The 20817-nt window shown below is 40.1% G+C and overlaps 1 protein-coding gene across 1 annotated transcript in view; it reads left to right on the plus strand.

Moving 5' to 3' along the window:
• The first annotated feature begins 436 nt into the window (after window positions 1-436).
• LRRTM4 (leucine rich repeat transmembrane neuronal 4) overlaps window positions 437-20817 on the plus strand; it is a 281793-nt gene continuing 261412 nt past the window's right edge. The window contains exon 1 of the mRNA XM_062621101.1: window positions 437-519. The gene's annotated coding sequence lies outside the window, so the exon portion shown is untranslated. The remainder of the gene's footprint in view (window positions 520-20817) is intronic.

Genomic DNA, 20817 nt, shown 5'->3' on the forward strand with positions numbered 1-20817 from the left:
CCTAACGCTTCATGTGTAGAAATTAATACTTCAGAAAGTAGAAACGAGCCTGAAGCCCCTGGGAAGGTGCAGAATGTAGTGCTGGTGGATAGGATGCTGTGCTATCAGCATGATTTCGGAGGAATTCATTCCGTGTCTTGCTGTCACTGTGTATGTACAGTGGCAGTGTAACACTGGGTGGGGAGACTCATCCCGCTTACCAAAACCTCATAAAATACCTGGAAGAAGACCAGAAACCTGCTGTAATCTTTCATAAGGAGATACCAGGGCTGATTAGGAAGGAAAGGGAATGGACAAATTCGAGACGGTTCACAAACTGAGTAATTTGTGTTACTGAAGTTATGTAATGTTCTGGTTTTTAGTGGGGATATGTGATGGGTAACAGTAAAAATCCTACAAAAAGAAGCAATTCACTGATTTTTTTGCTTCTTTTGTTTTTTTTTCCAGTTCATCTTTGCAGTGTGGAGAATCAAGATGGGTTTGAGCCTGAGAGGACATAGGATCATGCTACTTGATAAGGTAGGATTCTGTTTCTACAGAAGAAAACAAATGAGTTTATGCCTTCCAGAGCTTAGAAATCAGATGGCTTTTTTAAAGCTTTCATAAAATAGCCGTAGCCTGCAGTACCCAAGGAGGAATACTTTACTTGGTTTTAATTAAGAGAGCTTATTCTGTTTTGTGAAGGAGTGAGATACCAGGTTTTGTGGTTGAGATTTATTTCCGCACACCTGAAATAATGTTTGTGTGTTAATGCTGTTTCAAGGTGTTTGTGAACATGTCCTCAGCCAGAGAAGTGCTACCTAATGTCTGAAGAACAGATCTGCTCTTAATTATAGTGAAGTGCATCTGAAGTAGTTCAAACGTGAGAATGGTCTGCTGGAAAGGCTTTGTGTTTTCATGGATGTTGGCAAGATTTGGCTTTCAGACTTTGTTTGAATTGATAAGCATAGCAAGTCTTCCGTGTCTCAAAAGAATAGCCTTACCTAATGTGTAAGCTGTGATAGAGAGTCCTTATGGGCTGGAAATTGAATCTGTGTTAGAAGTTGGGGGTTTTTGGAGTTTACAGTCTAGTAGCATGGCTTGCACTTTGAAAGGGAATCCTATTTGCTGGCTGAGAAAACAGGTTGATAATGATGCACAAACGGCAGCGATGCAACATCCAAATGAAAATAATTAGTGTATTTGCTTTGCTACTTAAGTAATTTATTCCCTTGTCCGCTGCCATGGAACCTCCTTTTCCCATAGATGTATAAATTTACCCAAGGATTTCAGGTATTTATTAGTATTTTTAGCATTAGTATTGTTGATTACACTTGATGGGATTAATGAACTCGAAACTGAAAGTATGGCACGGAAAGATCACAGATGGGGAAAATACTGGGAAAAAATGCAATATAAAGGAATGTTGCTGGCGATTTGGATGCATTTTGAAACTCATGTGAATGTCAACCTTTTGTTTGCTTTGTTTTCTCTTGAAAAAAAAAGTAGTGTTGCAATAATTAGTTATTAAAAGCTTGTTGTGTTTTTTTTTAAAGTGCCTATTAACCTAAGGGCAATGAAAAACTCCTAACCAGAAGCCTGGAGTTAATCTTTCTGGCCTGTAGGAGTATAAAATAGTTTTGGTCAGGACTAGATACAAAATGCCAAGGAATCCACATTTGGAAACAAATTTTAATGAGCAGCTGGTATTGTTGTTGGGATATCTGTGGGTAGATGTGCTGACATGGGAATTGAGTTAGATGGGTCTGAGGTTTGGTCTTGTTAGTGTTAATTCTGACACACACTGGAAGGACAAACCCTTTGCTTCTCTACCTCTGTGGGAGTCTGAAAGCTTACATTTGATGTTTGTATTAATTTCTGTTTATTAACATCAGTCTCTATCACAAGCACTGATAATTCGTGACATGAAAAAAATCAGCATTCTCTGCTAAGTATTTCAGAACAACTTTTATTAGTCACTTAAGGCTCCTTTAGTTCTTTCTTTTTTTGTTCTGAATAATTAAATCTATGTTCATTAAAAACCCAACCCCCTCAAAACCTGTGGAGGTTCTTAGTGCGTTCTGTCCTTTGCAGTTGCCTGTTCTCAGAGTTTCTCTTTGCCTTCTGGCCTCAAGAAAAAAATATCCCATACTGCTTCCCTGAAGTTTTTATGCCTTGCAAGAACTGGTATCCCCTAGTGCTCCTTCTTCTGTAGGTATTTCACACTTCAAACCAGGGAGACAGGGATGCTGTTATTTCGCCGTTAGACTTTAGTCTCTGCATAGTGGAGTTTCTCTGATTCCAGACAAGCCCAGGGTTCCTGAATTAGGTTTAAGTGCTCATTCTCCAATGTATGCTTGGTTTGTATAATGGGGGGGAAGCTTGTGTTTCTGTAATACAGAGAGTAACCTTGGTGTTGGTATAAATGGATAATAGCAGCTCAGTGTTTAGTTCAGTGACTCAGTTCTTCAGCAGATAAATCTCAATTTGATGCCTGGTAGCTATGAGAGATTCTGGCTGCAAAAACATCCATTTCCACTGTACTCTGAACAGGTCACGACACTAAACCAGCCTTTCAAATGTAATTAAGGATCTTCTCATTTTTATATGCATGTGATTGCTTGCAACTGTTTGACTCCATTTGTCCCTGTCTGTTTATACCACAGTGAGCTGCTAAACATTTTGTCATGTGTTCTGTAAACACAGATAATCCGTGGCTGTAGTTTTTAACATTCTTTGTATGAAATTACATCACATGTTCAGTTATGGGGAATTTCCTTGTTTCTTTTCTGTTGTTGTTTGGGGAGACAGAAGTTCTTCCACACATGCAAATACAATTTAATGCATGTCAACTACATAGCAAATACTGTGTTACCGAGTCCTAGTTCAGATGCCATCCAAGATTAGAAATACCCAGAGGTGGATCAACACTGTATAATGCCATACTTCTGGGACAACAATAATTAAATTACTTCAGTTATTCTTATTTTATTATGAAAACAATATTACACAGCTTATTTTTTCAGCTGTGTTGGGTAGCTTGGACCCTCTTGACATAAAATTGTTTCCTACCGATTGAGGAAAGGATTTCACTTAAGCAATGTTTCTTTATGATATGGATTCCCTTCCCCTTCTTCCCCTCCTACTTTAGCTCCTTTCTTGACTTCATTCTTGTGGCTGCGAGCTTGGAGTAAAATCTTGGTCCTGTTCAAGTCAATGAGAGTTTTGTCATGTGCTGAAGAGATAGATGGTCTAATCTCTATTAGAACATCAGAGTCAATTCCTGGTGAGAAAAATGCTTCTTGCCCCAGCTGGTTCCAGTGTCAGTGACCTTCCTTCCTGTCCTCAAAACCCCATCATCCACTAAAATAAGTAGATAAATACATTAGTTGAGGGAAGTTGGGAAATGAATGCATCCTCTAGTGGATCTCGAAGTATTTGTCTTCCCTTATCAGCCCTATAATGATAGTGCAGTGATGGCAGCTTAATGATAGCAGCCCCAATGATGCCATTCAGTGCCAGAGAGGTGAAGACTGCACATTTTATTTTGGAAAATAATTATGCAGCTAATTACAGCACTTGACTTTCATCCTTCCCTTCCCTGTGTTCTTGGGGAGGCTGGTTTGCTCAGCCTGCAAAAGACTGTGTCAGTTATGCTAAAGGTCAAAAGACCCTTGTGTCACGATTTGTAATTGCTAGTAATAGTGAATAAAATAAATACAGAATCCTTTTGGAGCATTTAAGTTGTTGCTTAACTTCTGTGTTCCTACTTCTACTGTGTGACTATTAGTGCATACGCATACAAATGGTTGGGAGAGGAGAAATAAACCAGAAGCTGAGATCTGAACTCTTCTGAAATTCCTCTGCAACATTTGGAATGTGAATTCCAGCTGCAGTGATCAGAAGAAGCAATGCAGAATGATCTGCCTCAGGAGGACTTTTTGCTCAGAAGGTATACAACTGCCTGCTGAGGACAGGGAATTTTGGACAAAGCACCTGCAATGCCATTTCAAACATACTGAAACTGAAGAATCTTGGTAGATGTTTACTCTGTGTGGCTTTGAGATCTCAGCTGGCTTGCCAAGAATTAAGAGCATGATTGTATTAAAGTAAGCAAACAGTAATACACGTTTTGGACAGCTTTCCTCTTCCTTTTTTCTGCCCTTCATGCAGCTGCCTGCATGGCAGCTATGGAGATGGACCCCCCTTTCCTTCTCTTTATGATTTCCATCCTTTACTTTCTGGTCAATTATTCAATCTCAGGTTGTATAGTTGCTCTGATTTCACAATGCAGCATGTTCCTCACGCTTCAGGTCAGCTCTAAGTCTTGATTCAGCCTGATTCATTTTGATTTGCATAATCTCCTCAGCCCTCTATATTTCATTTAGACACCAAAGATTTAGTTTAGTTACAGTCTCATGTCATTTATCATTTCCTTGTCTTCTTTCAGAGTTTGATTTAATCCCTTTGGTTTACTTTGAAAGACTGATCTCTTATCTGCACGGTGCTTTGTTCCATTGTGATTTTCAAGCCTTTGTATTTTCTATCTGGTTCTTCCTTAGTGTGGTATTTATTTTACACCTAGAGATAAACCGCCTTCATCTGTGATCTTAAAGAAAGTAATGAATTTAACAAGCACCGTCTTGGCCAGAAAGCTCTACAGGGGCATTTGTGTACTGATGATGTTCATAAATAAAAGTCCATCTTTGTAAGCAGTCCCACTTTTGACAGCGTTTAATACTTGATGCTAAGGAAAAATAACATGAGACCAGGGCAAATACAGAACAACAAGCAATCCCTTTCCTGAGGCTTCTCCCCAGCCTCTTTGAAATAGCAGTTAGAAACTTCAGGAGGGGAAGGTGGCATCTAGACAATTGTGTTCTTATTATCTCGCAGTTGATGCACTGAGTGAATGTGTCCTTTAGGAATTGTTCCAATCTCTTTTTAAATACCATAATGTGTTCTATTTATTTTAAAATTGCTGTTTAGTAACTTCTCTGCATGGCTCAAATATTTGCAAGGCTGCATTAAAAATCATGGAAACTATCTGCTTTATGGTCTTCGGGGGTTTGTGATTCAAATCCTTGCTTTGCAGTGAGGAGGACTGAAAGTGTCCTCATACCTACCTCTTGTTCAAAGAACTCTGGAGCTTGGTCTTTAATAATATATTAAGTCACATGGCAATGGGATCACAAGAGATTCAGTGACACTGAAGAAGAAAAAAATGCTACCTTTACAGCTCTCCTGTATAAGTCTGTTGTAAATCACAGTGCCAAAAATGCCTTCCATATTCTCAAAATGGCTAGTAGAATGCTGCTCCGTGTGACGGCTCAATCTCATGCTCTCTCTCATGTATCCATGGTAAATATTTGTACTGTAAAGCAGAATTTTGTTGGAGGAGCAGCAGCCTGGCTGGCTTGGCATGGGGAATTGAGGGGAAGCTTATTGAAGTCTTCAAAAAAGTAGAAAGCTTCTGCAGCAAAGGAGGGTATACTCTGTTTTCCATGCCTGTGAGAAATCAGAGCAGCAGTATTGGATCTGAACTGCCTCAAGCGGGGCTTGGCTCTGTATATGTGTATCTTTGCAGGTGCCAGGCTGAGCATGGTGGGGCTGCACAAACATGCCCCATGTACATGTGCTTTTTTTGCATATGATTTTTAGTAGAGAACACTCTGCAGGCCATAGAAGGGAGGAAGGGAAGGTATTGTCTCTTCCACATCAGTAGTCAAGCAGGCGAGTTTAAAACATTTTGTTACTAATAATTCAGCATTTCCTAGTGTAGGTAAGGCCTGGATGCTTTCCATTTTGAACTGTTAAAGGAACTTGTTTTTGCAGGATGTCTTAGGCTGGTGAGCATTTATACGTGTGGAGGTTTCAGAAGCAGACCTCTTTTTTGTCTTTGTCAGCAGACACAAATGCCCTGCAAGAAGCTGACATTGTAGTTAGAATTTCTCTGGGATAATTGCTATAGCACACTCAGCTTGTCAGATACCAGCCCGCTTTATCTTTGACAGTGTTTTTCAGTTTCTGCTGTCAACAAGTCAGTTGCATTCCTTGATATGGATGGATTGAGCAATTTAGTAGGCATAGAATGCTGAGGTCTCCAGTGCCTGTTGATACTGTGTCTTTTCTGTCTACCTCATATCATGGGTTTGGGATACAGGTGGAAAGCTGTTGGTAATGATTGATCCATTTCAAATTGCCAATGTGTCTGTAGACAATGATGCTGGTGTGGGTATCACCAAAGGTAAATAGCTGGGGGAAGTGTTCTTAGTCACTGAGGTAATGGTGTCGTGTTCCTGACTTCTCTATGTGAGTTACTCATTAAAATCACTACGTTAGCAAGGTTTTACACATAGGAACAAAGGTGGTGATGCATACTACACTCCTACAGCATCTACGCTACTGAAGAGTAGGATGCTGTTTGTGTTGCAGAGGCTACTCAAGAGACCTCTGTTCCTGTAACTGATGACAACTTCTCATAGTCCTAACCAGAGTAATGAGCTAAATCCTTGTGAAAATGAGAGGAAACTGAAATCCTCCCCATTGTGGAGGAAGAGTACAAAGCCTGTTTAAATTCTTAATACTCTGTTTTATCAAAAAACTAGTTTCTTCATCACCAGAGTAATGTTGTGCTGGTTGTTTGCTGAAGATGAATTTCAGAATGATTAACTGCAAAGCAAATGTGTGCGTCAGAACACTCTGCAATTCAAACCTTTTTCATGATTATTTTGGACAGCCACATTGGGTATTTTTTTGAAGCCTGTTCTTTAGTTTATCTAATTCCAGTAGGAGGAAGATGAGTGTTGGGTAGTGTTGGAAAGATCAGTTCGTTCTTCCCAGTAAACTCAGGTTAAAGCACCTTGCTTAAGAGAATAAATGTGGTGTCATAACATGAACCCACACAGAATGTGGGCAGAATGTTAATGGTCCACTTGTTTATCACTTGTTTGGTATGAACATGAAGTACTTCTTATCTTCAGTTTCCACTGGCTGTACCATAACAATGAAATCAAACACTGCAGTCTTACTCCCAGTGCTATAACCCTCTTACCTGGCCTGGTGTTCTTCCTGCCACCAAGGCAGAGATGCAGATGAAGGGGATAAACTCTTCCTTTTGCTGTGTGTCAGAGAGAGGTGTCGGAGCCCACTAGTGCCCAGCACAGGTGTGCGTTTCTCTGAGCTGTGCCTGTAGAAGACAGGCTCTTAAATAATTTATAACACACGAGTGCCCTTTCTCACTTGGTCTGGCTAAAGCCAAAACTCTTTGTGTCTTCTGCGCATCATTTAGAAACCTTTTGTTACAAGTAAAGAAACTAAAGAGTTTAAATGGCAGTAGTTGTTATTCCTGAAACTTCTGCAAATAAAACAAAGTTGTCAGTATTGCTCAAATGCAACATGTTTAATGGGTTAAACCTGCTATTAACAGCTTCAGCCAGGCTCAAATTTTGTCCACCTCAAGCTTTGGTGTTTTATTGCATTTACAATCATCCAGTGAAAGTGTGCACTAGCATTCCAGCTAGACTCTATTTAATATGCACCAGAATTATTGTATTTGATATATATCAATTTTAAATCTGTTTCAACACAACCTTGAATGCCTTTCTGGCAGTATATCACTTCATCAGTCTAGCTTAACTAGAGCTGCTTTTTCATTTTTTACTGCCTCCATAAAACCTAGGAATGGAACACTTCGATTTTTCTAGCAGTAATTTTTATTACTTTTAGCCTTTTTTTTTTAAGTACTTGTCACTGAGATACAGTACTTTGTACAGAGTATATTTTTCAGCTATGCATTATATTTTTATTTCAATTTATTTTAGACAGAATGTATAGCATAGATCTAAATAATACCTACGGTAGTTCAAATGAGTGTATTATGAATGTAATTAGAATGGATATAAACTCAGTTCACCCACCAGGATTGTGTATTTCAATTGCCTGCCTCTAGTCATAGTCACTTCCAAGTAAAGGATAACTCATGTTGTAGGTTTAATGCTGCACATAAAATCATATTGCAACACAGGAGGGCAAAATGAATTTATTGCAATTTTTATGTTTTTGTTTTAATTTTTAGATTTTTCTGGATTTTTCCCTGGAGTGTGTTATTGCACTGCTTTTTATTTTTTCCCCTAAGAACATAGAAATTGCCATATTCGATCAGACTAGTGATCTGTCTAGCCAGATAGCTGTCTGAAGAGGAATGTGTGCCAAGCACATTAAAGCAGAATGTAAAGACCAGCAATAGGCCTCTCAAAACAGTTGTTGTAGAAAAATCTCCCTGATGGAAAAGTCTCTTCTAATCACTGTTAATTCAACATTAATTTGAGCTCCAAAGTATTAAAGTTCATCTCTTTTTGTCTTAAAAGTATGGGTTTGTTTGTTGCTCCCTTGTGCACTGTGTCTGGTCATAGTAGCTGCAGGGGTTGGAGTTGGATGAGCTTTAAGGTCCCTTCCAACCCAAACCAGGCTGGGGTTCTATGATATAGACTATCTTTCTGTAAGAAGATTTTGAGACTTATAAATGAAAAGTGCTTCAGAAGCTCTAGTAGTGCTGTTAGATTTAAGATACATTCTTAACCCAATTCAGACACTCTCTTCATCTGTGTATTTGTGTTTCTATGAAGTTGTCTTTGCCTGATAGTGTCATGACATGTTCCACAGCCAACTGGAGTGTGCTTAGGGAAATTTTTTTCAGTTGTGGGAGTTCATGCTTCCTGAAAGTTTAGAAGGGAGAATTACAAAGGAAAGAAGAAAAGGATATTGCTCTTCAGTCAGCTGAAATTATATATGTAGCAGTTAAATGAACATTGCTTTTGTGCTGTTTCCATTAGTAATGACAAGCAAGAACCTATGTAACATGGGTTTAATGTTTCTGTAAGAAAAGGTAACTGTGACCAGGAATGTCTAAACAGCATTCCTCAACTATATAGTAAGTGTCCCTTTGTTATTCTCATTCTGCTTAATGAATATGAATAATACATTTTGAATAATACCTATAATAATAGAACGTGAGGGGAGAACAGGAGCACTTTTCTAATTAGGGCTTTGAATGACATTGGAAAAGGGTTCTGGGTTAAATCATCTTTCCTTGCTATGGGTTGAATTAGCATAGATTTAATGCCAGTGATAATTTTATGCAATTGTGAGATCAGTAGTTTAATGCATCTGGCAGCGAGACAGGGATTTTCTGTCTCTGACAGCACTGAATAAAGCCCTGTAATCCTTTTCCTTTAGGTCTCATGCCCATCCAGACTTCAGCTTAATGGAAGGCCAAAGAAATCAGGAGTCTATTGAGCATCTATGACTCGAGCACAGGCAGGATGAGCAGAATGAGATGCTTATTAGAATCTTAGCATATTTTGTGGTTCAGAATCATTAAAAAGGCTGATGGCTGGGTTGGAGTGCTCAGGTTGCATTTCCCCCTCTGTACTGCCGAAGGCTGCCATCATAGTAGAGTGTCTGTATTGACTTAGTACTCCAACAGCCTACTACAGCAAAATTGAGAGTAAAACAAGATAATGTGGAATAGTTGTGATTTTGGTGGTTTACTTTAAATATATTCACACCACTACATTATAGTTGGGCCACGACCTCTAGACTCCAAGGGAGATGATGTTTAATTTTAAGGAGAATGGGGTAGGATGAGTTGAACCAGTCTTTGAAGGGAAGCTGTTTACAGTGTAAGTGCACAGGCTTTAGGGTTGTGCAAGGTCTTAAGAGCTGTGCAATGTAATTTTTGGGTACAGCTTTACTGGAACAACATTTCTTAGCTCTCTCTATGCCTATAAAGGTAGATGTACCTATGTTGAGTGTCATAGAATCCATGTGTATCATGAAATCTGTGTCAGCCAGTTTGTGTGAAGGTCCAGATGAAGTGTTACTGCTGGTTCAGATCCTGATCTGATTTAATAGCAAGAGAGGAGAACCCATTATCTCTGGTCAAGTCTGAATTGGGCTTTGAACCTAATGAGTGTTGGCCTAGGTTCTAAATGAAGAGATGACCCAAAAGGATTTGCAGTCTCATGGAGTTCAGGCTTTGTTTTAAACCAGAGCGTGTTGGTTCTGCCGTTCCTACCAGCCCAAATGAGTTCAGCATTGTCTTCACTTTGCTAAGGCGAACGTGGACATATGGTGACCTTTCCACTTCATTTTTCCTGCAATAATTGGCAGGTAGGAGTGCATTTTTGCTTCTGTTACTTCAGAACAGAAGGTGTCCCCTGGTGTTCCTTCACCAGCCTGGTGCTTGGACTGTTGTAAAAAGTTTGGACTGTGTGTTCCCATTAGGGGACTCCTCAAGCCAAGCAGTGATATATACTTGTCTTTGATTTTAGACCCCTTTGAGGCAGATTTGCTCCGAAGGTCTGGTCTCAGCTGAGTTATTATTCTAATAAAAATTCTCTATAAGTGTCATTTTTACATGATTGTCCAATATTCCCCCCAAATTATTGTCATTGCTAATTGTATCAGTTTCTTTGCTGACCTTAAATTCTTGTCCTCAGCAGAGTCTCATGACAGCACATTTCACAGCTTGCTTCTGTTTGATGAAAACATGTTACTTTTTTTCTGAGAAGTCTTAATAGAGATTTAATCTCATGCCTGTTGTCTTAGTGCCTAAACTGTTACCTTTTTTCCTCAAATTTAGCACCTGAATAACAGGAAAGCACTGCATGTGGTACGTGTATTAGGGCATGTGTAGTATGTGGGCTTTTGTAGTCTCAGTAGGAACTGTGCATGTGTTCCTACAGAAAAGTTTAGACCTTTAACATCTGTGATTTTACATTTCACTTTTGATATTTAGATTATCTTGGCCATTCAGACAAGTTAAATGCTACTGTCTTGATCTCTTAACAGTTAGTCAGTTAATGTGATTTCACTGTATTCCTGATAAGTTTTAACCTAATGATAGCGCTGACCCAAAGCAGGAAAAAATATGTCAGCAATGAGTCAGGTTTATAGACATTAATTATAGAACTGTTTTTTGTTAGTAAGTTGTGAATCTGAAGCAGAGTGAGTGGAGGGGGTAGCTTGAATGGGGATAGCTATGAAGGTTTGTATGCAGATGGGGTCAAATGGTTTATGTAGCGTTTGATAGAAAATGTGCATGGCAAGAACAAACAGCTGCTGCTGCAAGTTCACATAATGAAATCTAATGTGCAGCAGGCGTTAAGACTTGTAAAGCACAGTGAGCACGGAGCTAAGGCCAGGAGTACCAAAATTAGGTAGTGAAAGCTCAGCTTGAGGTGGTACGCTGTGAAGTCATAGTTAAACCACTGAGGCTTGATTCTAATTCTTTTCAGACTCATAGAATGGTTTGGGTTGAAAAGGACCTTAAGATCATCCAGTTCCAACCCCTGTCATGGGCTGGGACACCACACACTACACCATGTCACCTAAGGCTCCGTCCAGCCTGGCCTTGAACACTGCCAGGGCCAGAAAATTCACAACTTCCTTGGGCAACCTGTGCCAGTGCCTCACCACCCTCACAGTAAAGAATTTCTTCCTTATCTCCAATCTAAACTTCCCCTGTTTAAGTTTGAACCCATTACCCCTTGTCCTGTCACTGCAGGCCCTAATGAAGAGTCCCTCCCCAGCATCCCTATAGGCCCCCTTCAGATACTGGAAGGCTGCTATGAGGTCTCCACACAGCTTCTCTTCTCCAGGCTGAACAGACCCAACTTTCTCAGCCTATCTTTGCATGGGAGGTGCTTGAGCCCCCTTACCCTTGTGAACCTCTTCTGGACTTGCTCCAGCAGCTTCATGTCCTTATGCTGGGGACATCAGGACTACACACAATGCTCCAAGTGAGGTCTCATGAGAGCAGAGTAGAGGGGCAGGATCACCTCCTTCGCCCTGCTGGTCACGCTCCTTTTGATGCAGCCCAGGACACGGTTGGTTTCTGGGCTGCAAGTGCACACTGAAGCCTGCTCATGTTCAGTTTCTCATCAACCAGCACCACCAAGTCCTTCTCTGCAGGGCTGCTCTGAATCTGAATAAGAATGAGGTAGAGTAAGGGGAGCTCTCCAATACTCAGAGCAAAGTTGTGAATTCATTCCTTTGTGAAGAGGCGTAGATAGAGACTTCAGAGATGCAAAATAAAGCTTGGTCCCCCCAAGTTTAAATAAAATACTGTATTTTAATGAAGTATTGAAGAATGAAGGCCGTTTGGGAGGTGCATTGAAGCTGCTGTTAGCTCCCAGCTCAGAAGCAGCATAGAAGACATGCTTTGATTAATACATCAGACTTCAAATGTGTCTCATTGCTTGTTTAGCCTTATTCTTAAGCATCAAAAGAGCCTGTTCACACAAGGGTTTGTTTATTTACAAGGTTTACACTTGTTAACTGACAGTTTAAAAGGGATTAAATAGGCCTCCAGAATTGATAGTCCAGCATTAAAGAGTATTAAATGCTGACCTTGGATTCAGTTAAAGGCCGCCTTTTCCTTTCCCTCCTATCCACCAGTCTGGAGAAGGGATGGAAGTTGCCAGAGTTGAAATATGCCAGAGTTGATGAGCATTATGCATTAAGCTCTTGTACAAAAGTTGTTCGTGTGAATCTCTTCTGGTCTTTCTATTCAGCACCCAAAAACGTTTATAAAAGCTCATCCATTCACCTAAAAAGAATTGGAATGAGGGAGAGCTTTAGCAGGAAGGGTCTTTAAAGTAGTTGTCATAGAAAAACTTTCATGTGAAAAGAAGGAAAAAAGAATATCATAGTGGATGTGATTGAGGTCACAGTATAACAAGAGGTACCCCTTGAGCAAGGCAAACTTGTGGAAGAGCATTGTACCCAGGGTTGTGAAGGGCAACAAAGACAGCTCCTGTGAGCTGAGTATCTCTGAGGATTTGGCCTTGACAAGAGCAGCACAGGTCACGGGGAAGCAGCTAAGATGGAAACCCCCTCGGTAAATACAAGAAACCAGTAAAAATTGTGCTGGCTCCTCTTATTCTCAGTATTTTCACTTTCTTTTTTTATGGAATAGATTTACAGGGCAAAAGCTTTTGATACTAAAGTACCTCAGAATATGTTAGTGTTACTTTTCAGTGCAGAAGTTATGGAAATTCAGACCCTTCTATTTCAAATATTGTATAGTGTACCAGGTCTTAATATAATAGGATTTATCGGGATAAAGCAACTGGGGTGTTTCCACAGGATTTCTTTCATGTGAGTCAAATATTCACATTTTTTTTCCAGCATTTTTTCAAGGTTAACATGTCATCCTGATGAAGATGAAAATACGCTTTGATGTGACTGTAAATGAAAATCATATTTGACCATTACTTGAAACTGTCTTCTCATAGTACCTTCTTACTGCAGGACAGCTGAATGAAAAGGTCACATTGGAACCGTCTTCGATGATGAAACAATATGTGAAGGAGAACTCCTCAGGGGAGCCAGAGACATTAACGGGGAATGTAAAATGCTGCATTAATATGCTGGAGTTTGGGGGTTGTGGGTGTTTTTTGTTTGTTTTTTTTAGGTATAAAGGACAGCAAAGTAACCTGTAAATCATGTCCTTCAATAAATAGGTTTTTAGCCAACAAAAAATAGGGGAAAGGAAATGTTAGCTGAGGATTAATAAGATTTTTTTCACAACTTTAGTTAATACCAAGCAAGACACATTTGTAAATCAGGGGGAGGACATTTGGAAATCTCAGCTTCTGGTCTGTGTTCATCTTGGCTACTGAGTATTCTCGCAGTTCCACTAAGTTTTCTGTGCAGACAGGCCCTGCTTGCACATGGGTCATATTTGAGGAAGATCTTTATGGAATTCCATGGTGTATTTTCAGATCTTAAGTTTACTTCCACGTAGCGAAAGGCTTCCCCCCCAACCCTGCTGCCCAGTCTAAGACTTGCATTTTTCAAGAATAAGTGTTTATATTAAAAAGTAATGGGGTTCTGTTAGTAGAAGATATTAACATGTAGTCAAGAAAAATTTGTACGAGGAGCATTGTGTTGCATCATCACTGTTGTCATCTCCTTATGTGACTGCTTTCTATACTGCGTTAGATGCCTTGAAGTTCCAGTTAGGAAAGAAAAATGCATTGTGCTTGGCACTGTACCTGTGTGGAGTCTGATGCAAGGGCAGTCCCCCTGGAAAGGATGCCTGCGTTTGCACAGGCGAACAAGAGAATGATCAGGCACTAACTGGGGGACCTTGAGATGGCCCCAGTCTGGTAGTGACTGACTTGCCGCTTGCCTGTTCTGGGTTTCACAGGGGTGTAACTCCATTGATACAGAAGAATGTATTTCCAACAATAGAATGACAGAACTAGATCAGCTCTCTTCCCTGCTAGTTCTTGTTTACTCTGTCCTGGAACCAGTCGAACTCTCGTGGTATGTGTCTTTGAATTAGCAAGGTAAACTCAGTGATTGCTCAGTGTCAGCCCTGGATTTCGACACACATGCATGGGGTTCTCATCCCTGTGAGGAGTTATATGGGAGGACATACCATTAGTTGAAAATTTAGATGCATTACTATTCCAGTTGTCTAGAAATGAAACCCAGTAGTATTTGCCAACCCTAGTATTTCCAGCATTTTTTCCTTTGTGTGCCTTTTCTCCTCCCCACATTTGCAGTGCTAGGCTCTGTGTGATCTTGGCAAGTCTGTAACTGTTCCTCCATGCTTGCAGCATTTCTGGATAGAGAAGAAAATAGTGTATATTGCAACAGCCTAAAAATTCAGAAACATTCTTAAAGGCTTTAAAAAAGTAATAATTCCTCTTTTTTTACCTAAATTACGATGACATCTTTTAGAATTTTTATGTGGGCTTGGTGATGATATTTGGATGTGCAGTGCTTGCTTTTCTGTTCCTCGGTATTCCAATGGTATTAATGTTTATATGAGAAGGACCTCAATTGTATTCCTGGTTCAGCTGTTGTCCTGCTGTGTGGCAGCACTCAGAATAAGAGTCCTGTAAATGAGATGATCACAATGTTGGTTTAAAATTGCTCTATTGGTTTCCACTGCAGTATTGCTACAGCTGCCTGCAGGGATTAGTGAACTCTGGAATAGGTGTGAGGTGGTGATACTGAATCCTGTATTTTAAGAGCAAGTAAGATGCTAAGAAAATGATACTGGACTCTCTTCCCACTGCTATACCTTGAACTCTGCCTCCTGTCTGTCAATCTTGGGCACATTGTCTATCAAATAGTCATAAGGCATTAATTAGGCAGCAAAGGCCCTTTTACCTGGGGAGGACCTCTCCTGGCATATACAGAAAGAAACCGCTAAGATTCTTACTCCTTCAGAAATGATGCATTCCTGAAGGAAGGCAAAAACCCCTCCCTTACCTTGCCTGCACGTGTGTGTATGTGTGTACATGCTTCTTTGGAGACCTTTAAGTGGAAGGATTCTATGAAGTAATATGCGATTCATATAGTACAACACCTAATTCTTTATAAGTTGACAAGACTGACCTTTCTCACATTAAAAATGTCACTTTCTCAAGTCATAAAATAAGCCAGAACCAAACCCTGCACTTTAACTAACTCGTGAGCAGAAAAAAAAATCCTTTTGTAATCCCTCCATTGTATTTCCTTGCATTTGGTAAAGCACAGACACGGAATACTACCACCATTTCAGAGCACCGTAATTGATATAGTGACCACACAAGTATAAAACTGTTAAATTCCTTTCTTTCCCTGCTCCTATGTGCTATTCCAGGATCATTTTTGGTTTCCTCATGCAGTCTTGTGCAGAGGGAGATGTGCAAGTCTGACAGAAGAAATGTGTTCCAGTTGTCAGGGTGTCAGCACAGGGCTGAGGAACCAGGATATAATGTTCAGCACTGTCAAATAACTCAGGGTAATCCTGTTTCTCTACAGATTTGTGATTGGTAATATTGCATATACAGCAATTTAATATAAGGGAATTAATAGATGAGCTACAAAATGCCTCATGTTCTCTGGCTTAGCAAAGCAGAATAGGGCAAATAACGCCTAAATATTTGTTCGCTGCTTTAAGGAACCTGGGAGACTGCAGTTACAGTACAGAGGTTCAAAATCCAGATGAAAGCTAATTCTGACCAGTTTGTTAATGCAGCTTCTTGTAGTTGGATCCATGAAAGATGTGACTCTGTTTTGGTTCCTACTCTTTATATTTAGCACCTCAGGTCAAGCTGCAGTTATGTGCAGTTTAATCTGGCAAGAGATCTTAAATGGAGTCCCTCCTTATCACCAAACAGGCAAGTCTATTGCTGTGAACTCTTGTTGTTCCAGAGCATTTGATTCTGATTTATCAGAATATTGATGCACCAGTGGTAGGGAAAAGGAAGAAAGCTGGTACATTTGATTTAAATTCTCCTCCTGCTTTATCACACATTAAAACATTCCTTTTCAGTACTAAGGCTGAAGAACACGTACTAGCATGAGCAGTCACTGCATTTTCATTGCTTCTGGTGGTAGTAGGCTCCCAAAATATACACATTAATAAGTTTTAACTGTGGCTACATGAATGGGCTAGCTGGTGTTTACATGAAGATAACACTGCTGTCCAGGAAGAAAAGGCTCCCAGGCCTGGCACTGTGCTGTTGCTTGCTGAGAAGTTCCCTGTCACTCAGTCATCTTTAATCTGTGTTGTCAAAGTAATACATTATTCTATTGACTCCATCAGGTTAATGCTGAAACCATTATAACTAAATTTCCACAAAAGCTCTCCCTTCCCTAGCTCCTGCAGAAGCTGAAGTGCTAATTTCAGTAGAGCCTAGGCTTAGATGGTGAAAGTTTTCTTGGAGAGCTGTAGCTGCATGCAGATGTTTTTCTCTCTCTCTAAATTAGCATAATTAACCCTTAGCATCATATCACTTACCTTATCCCTTGTGTTTCCCTAATGTGCTATTGCCAAAAGGATGTCAATGCATGCTCATGAACTGCTTTGCTGTTTGTTCTCACACGGTGAAGTTTCTGTTGCAGAGGGGCATGCTTTACTGCTTTGGAGTTGCTGCTACTTTAATAACAGTTTTAAAGCATGCTTTACTGCTTTGGGGTTGCTGCTACTTTAATAACAGTTTTAAAAGCTAATCTTTTTAACCAAGTTTCTTCAGGCCATTCCATTCTGGGTGTAATTGGTAGCAACATCCCTATTCAGAGCTTTTACAATACTCAGATATTGTGTATTGTCAGGTATATCTGTATATTTACAATATATCTGTATATTTTACAATACTCAAGTATTGTCAGATCTAAAGCTATCGGGAGTATTGATGGATATTTTGCTGGAATTAGAATTCCCACTTATTTAAATGAGGGCTGTTGAGCTGATCTAGCACAAGGATCCTTGCCTTTAGTAGGGAAAGAAAACTGCAAACACATAAATTGGACAGAATAGAGAAATTTAATAGAAATAAAAATGCACTTTAGAGCTGGTTCTTTTATGAGCTGGTTCTTTTACACCGAGTCTTGTTGACTGGGACATGTACCTTCTCCCACATTAGGGGCGTTGATTTTGGCATGGGCTTCTATCTGCTACCACAATAGGGAGCATGTATACAAGCAATGCTTTTATCTGTCAAGTGGAAACTTTGACCTTTAAATAACGAATTAGGAAGCATGGGGACATTTGCAGTCAGTGAAGCTTGTCTCTCAGCTGAGAAGAAGAAATGTGTATCAGGACTGATACAAAGCCCAGCGGAATAGGTATTTTCCTGTTGACTTCAGCAGTCCTTCTGTTAGGCCCGTGGTTAATTCAGTAAGCTGGCTTTCCAACAGCTTTCCAACAGCTAGACATCTCCAGGCACCCTATAAGTTACTCTAAGCTGTGAGTTGTCAGCCCAGAGATGGATGGGATAGTTTGAACACACAATCCTGTTGGCTCTGTAACAATACAGCTGCAAGGAGCTGGCAGACTGACCTGCTCGGGAGAGGACAGTTGTCCTGAGTGTGGTGTTTGTATAGCGTATTTCTGCCAAAGTGAATTTCTCATACAGGAACACCCAGAGCATTTGTATTTCCTTAACTGTGTTTAAAAGAGATATTTCCTATTGTACACATGAACTGTGGCAGTCTCCCTCTCTAGAGGATGTTCTTTCTGGAGCCTTCAGATTTCACTTCCATGTAAAATTGTTCATTGCATTATGATGAGCAATTCAGGCTTTGGCTATCCTTGAGGACGAGAACCTCACCTGACACTAGTAGTGACTCTCTCTCCTATCTCTGCAGGCAAGAGCTGTAGGTCAGCATCTTTGATTTACAGAGCAAATTTTAATCTATGAACATTCAAGTCATGGGAATAAACCAAGAGAAATCTTCAATATTGCATAGTACCAAACCCAGCTGTATTCATTTCTAGTCTAAACTGTCAAGGATGTTGATGTCTCTTTGTTAGCAGGATGGTCTCTGAGAGATGTGCAACTTTTTTGAGGAGAGAAATCCAACTCCAGAAGCTAATTTCCACAGTAGTAAAGAAAGGGAGAGAAAATTTTACCTCCCAACTATCTTAACTTCTTTTTTTTTCACTCAGGCAGTGCTGTGTGGTACTCCCTGGCATGGAGAAAACATTCTGATGTAATCTAATTTCAAGTAATAAATTCCTTGAGTTTGCCCTCAAAGACAAATGAGAGGCAAGGTTTGTAGTGAGCTGTTGCCTTTTCTCTCTTTCACCTCATCATCTCCCACCCTCATTTGTCTTTTTTATCAATTTGTTGCAACCCTTCTGGTGCCTGCACACAACTTGATCTTAATTGTAATTATTCCTGTAAAGCAACATGGAACCATTCCTGATGAGCCCTTCTAGCTCTGGCTCTAAATGCTCGCAGTGATCTTCCCTGTGACTTTGTCATTCTTGCTGTGTTATTGAATTGAACAGAGATCTTATTTTCTGGTCGTGGTATGATATAAAGGGTTTATAATTTCTACAGTGCTGCTTCTGTATGAAAATCTCATTATGTATTTCAGAAAGAATGCCAGCAGTATGATTTTCAGGAAGTGTAATTACATTTGGAGCTGAAGGGGAGCTGTCTTGCAACATTTGACCTTCCTAATAGGCTGGGCCGAACATGTAATGGATGCTTATGCTTTAATGGTCTTGGAGGACTGAGTAAAGGTGATCTTTAAATATGCATCCTTCTTAGTGATTGTACCAAGGATGCGTTTAGCATAGGCAGATTTACAATGGGGAGCCAGTGCCTCCCCCCATAGAAAGATTTGTGATGAAAAAGGAGTAACTGAATTACAGAGTGTGATACATGCTGGGTGCTGCTAGATTGGCTTTATAGGGGAATGCAAGGCCATGAGAAGGAGCACCTGAGGTTTGAACCAACCTCCCAAAGAAATCAGAAGGCATTTAATTACTGAAAATAAAGATTGGGGGCTGGATCAGGCCTCACCACATCAAATCTTCAACTTTGCCTGTAGAAAGTCAGAGTTTGACCAAACCCAATGTTTGTGTTCTTTATTCCAATAGTATCTTCAGAGCTGGTATCTGCATTTAAGATGTCGGTGTTAAGCACATAGTTATCATTATCTGTTCATTGCAAGAGAAATGCATCATACATTATAATGCATTTTAAAAAGAAAACATTAATATTTTATATCCTTTATTTCTCATATTCTGGTTTCACAGTTTTATTCAGTCTAGTGAGGTTTGCTGTTAGAATTTTTAATGTTAGACATTTCATTCTCTAGAGAGCATATGAATGTACTTGCATGTGCAGATACTAATATAGCAATTACCAAAGCCTCAACAGATTCATTAGGAGAATGAGCTCACCCTTGATACCGGACTCAGCAAGTCAAGATCTCAGTGAAGGACATCTCAGCTATCCCTAAAGGCAGGAATTTGACTGTGGAAAGAGCATGGTACAGCGGCACGATGGCAGTCCCTTAGTACCTTCTGATGGGTAGCAGTTCTTTCTTTCTCCTGTCATTTCCAGCAAGTTGCTTAATGTCTGTAAGTGATATTTTTAATGGCTAATGTTTGTCACTGTGAGACTTGTCTTCCTGGGCTCCTTTTATATGCGGCGGGGAATGCTGATAACTGCACTTAGCTCTCCTAAGAGTGTAAAGAGAAACTAAGGAGATTATTTCAACAGGGTCAATGTTAGTCTTTGTGCAACCCACTTGTATGCTTTTGATGTGCAGTGATATGGCACTGTTCTGCTTCATATGGATCTAGCGAGGGTTGTCACATCTCCATAGCATGAAACTGAAGGCCAAGAGTATCACAAATGTAAGTAAAAGCTCTGCATCTGGTAGTACGGTATATACTCCAACCATATAAACACCCATAAGCTGAATGGGTTGGTGTTTGTTTTTGTTACCTTCACTGCCGAAGCAATGAACAATATCCAGTATTATTTATTTAAAACCTCTCTGGAACATTAGCAGCCAGCAAGACCTGAAGGCTTGAGCTTTACTAATACCAGGAAACTAATACTCTTCCACCTATGGGAGGTACAAGCGGTTGGAGATGTATTGTGTGCCCCATGATGGAGAGACCACTTGACATGTATTTTATTTTTAAAATGGCACTAGCTGGAAATTAATCAGACCTGTAATGCGTGTTTGAATTCATTTCTATTGCTGTTGCAAGCAATATCTCAAGAGCCTTGGGCAGATGTGTGGATGCTGTAAGCAGGCAGTGTTCTCAGTGGATTAGAAAATGCTTCAAAACACCACCCCCTCCTCTTCTGATTCCTCTCTGCCTTTGCCTGCCTGACCTTCTGGTATAAACTGACAGTTTTAATATGAGGACAGAAAAAACCCACCATACCAAACCTCATGCCTCGCTACCCTCCAGCCCTTCCCTCGCTTAGCAACCTGTGGAGCTTTTCCCCGTGAGTACTGCCAGTGACCTGTACATATCTGTGACCCTGTATGACCTCTTCTTGCAGCTCTACC

Source organism: Pezoporus occidentalis, unplaced genomic scaffold, assembly GCF_034315485.1.
Source record: "Pezoporus occidentalis ecotype Australia unplaced genomic scaffold, CSIRO_AGI_Poc_V1 ctg228, whole genome shotgun sequence".
NCBI lineage: Eukaryota > Metazoa > Chordata > Aves > Psittaciformes > Psittacidae > Pezoporus > Pezoporus occidentalis.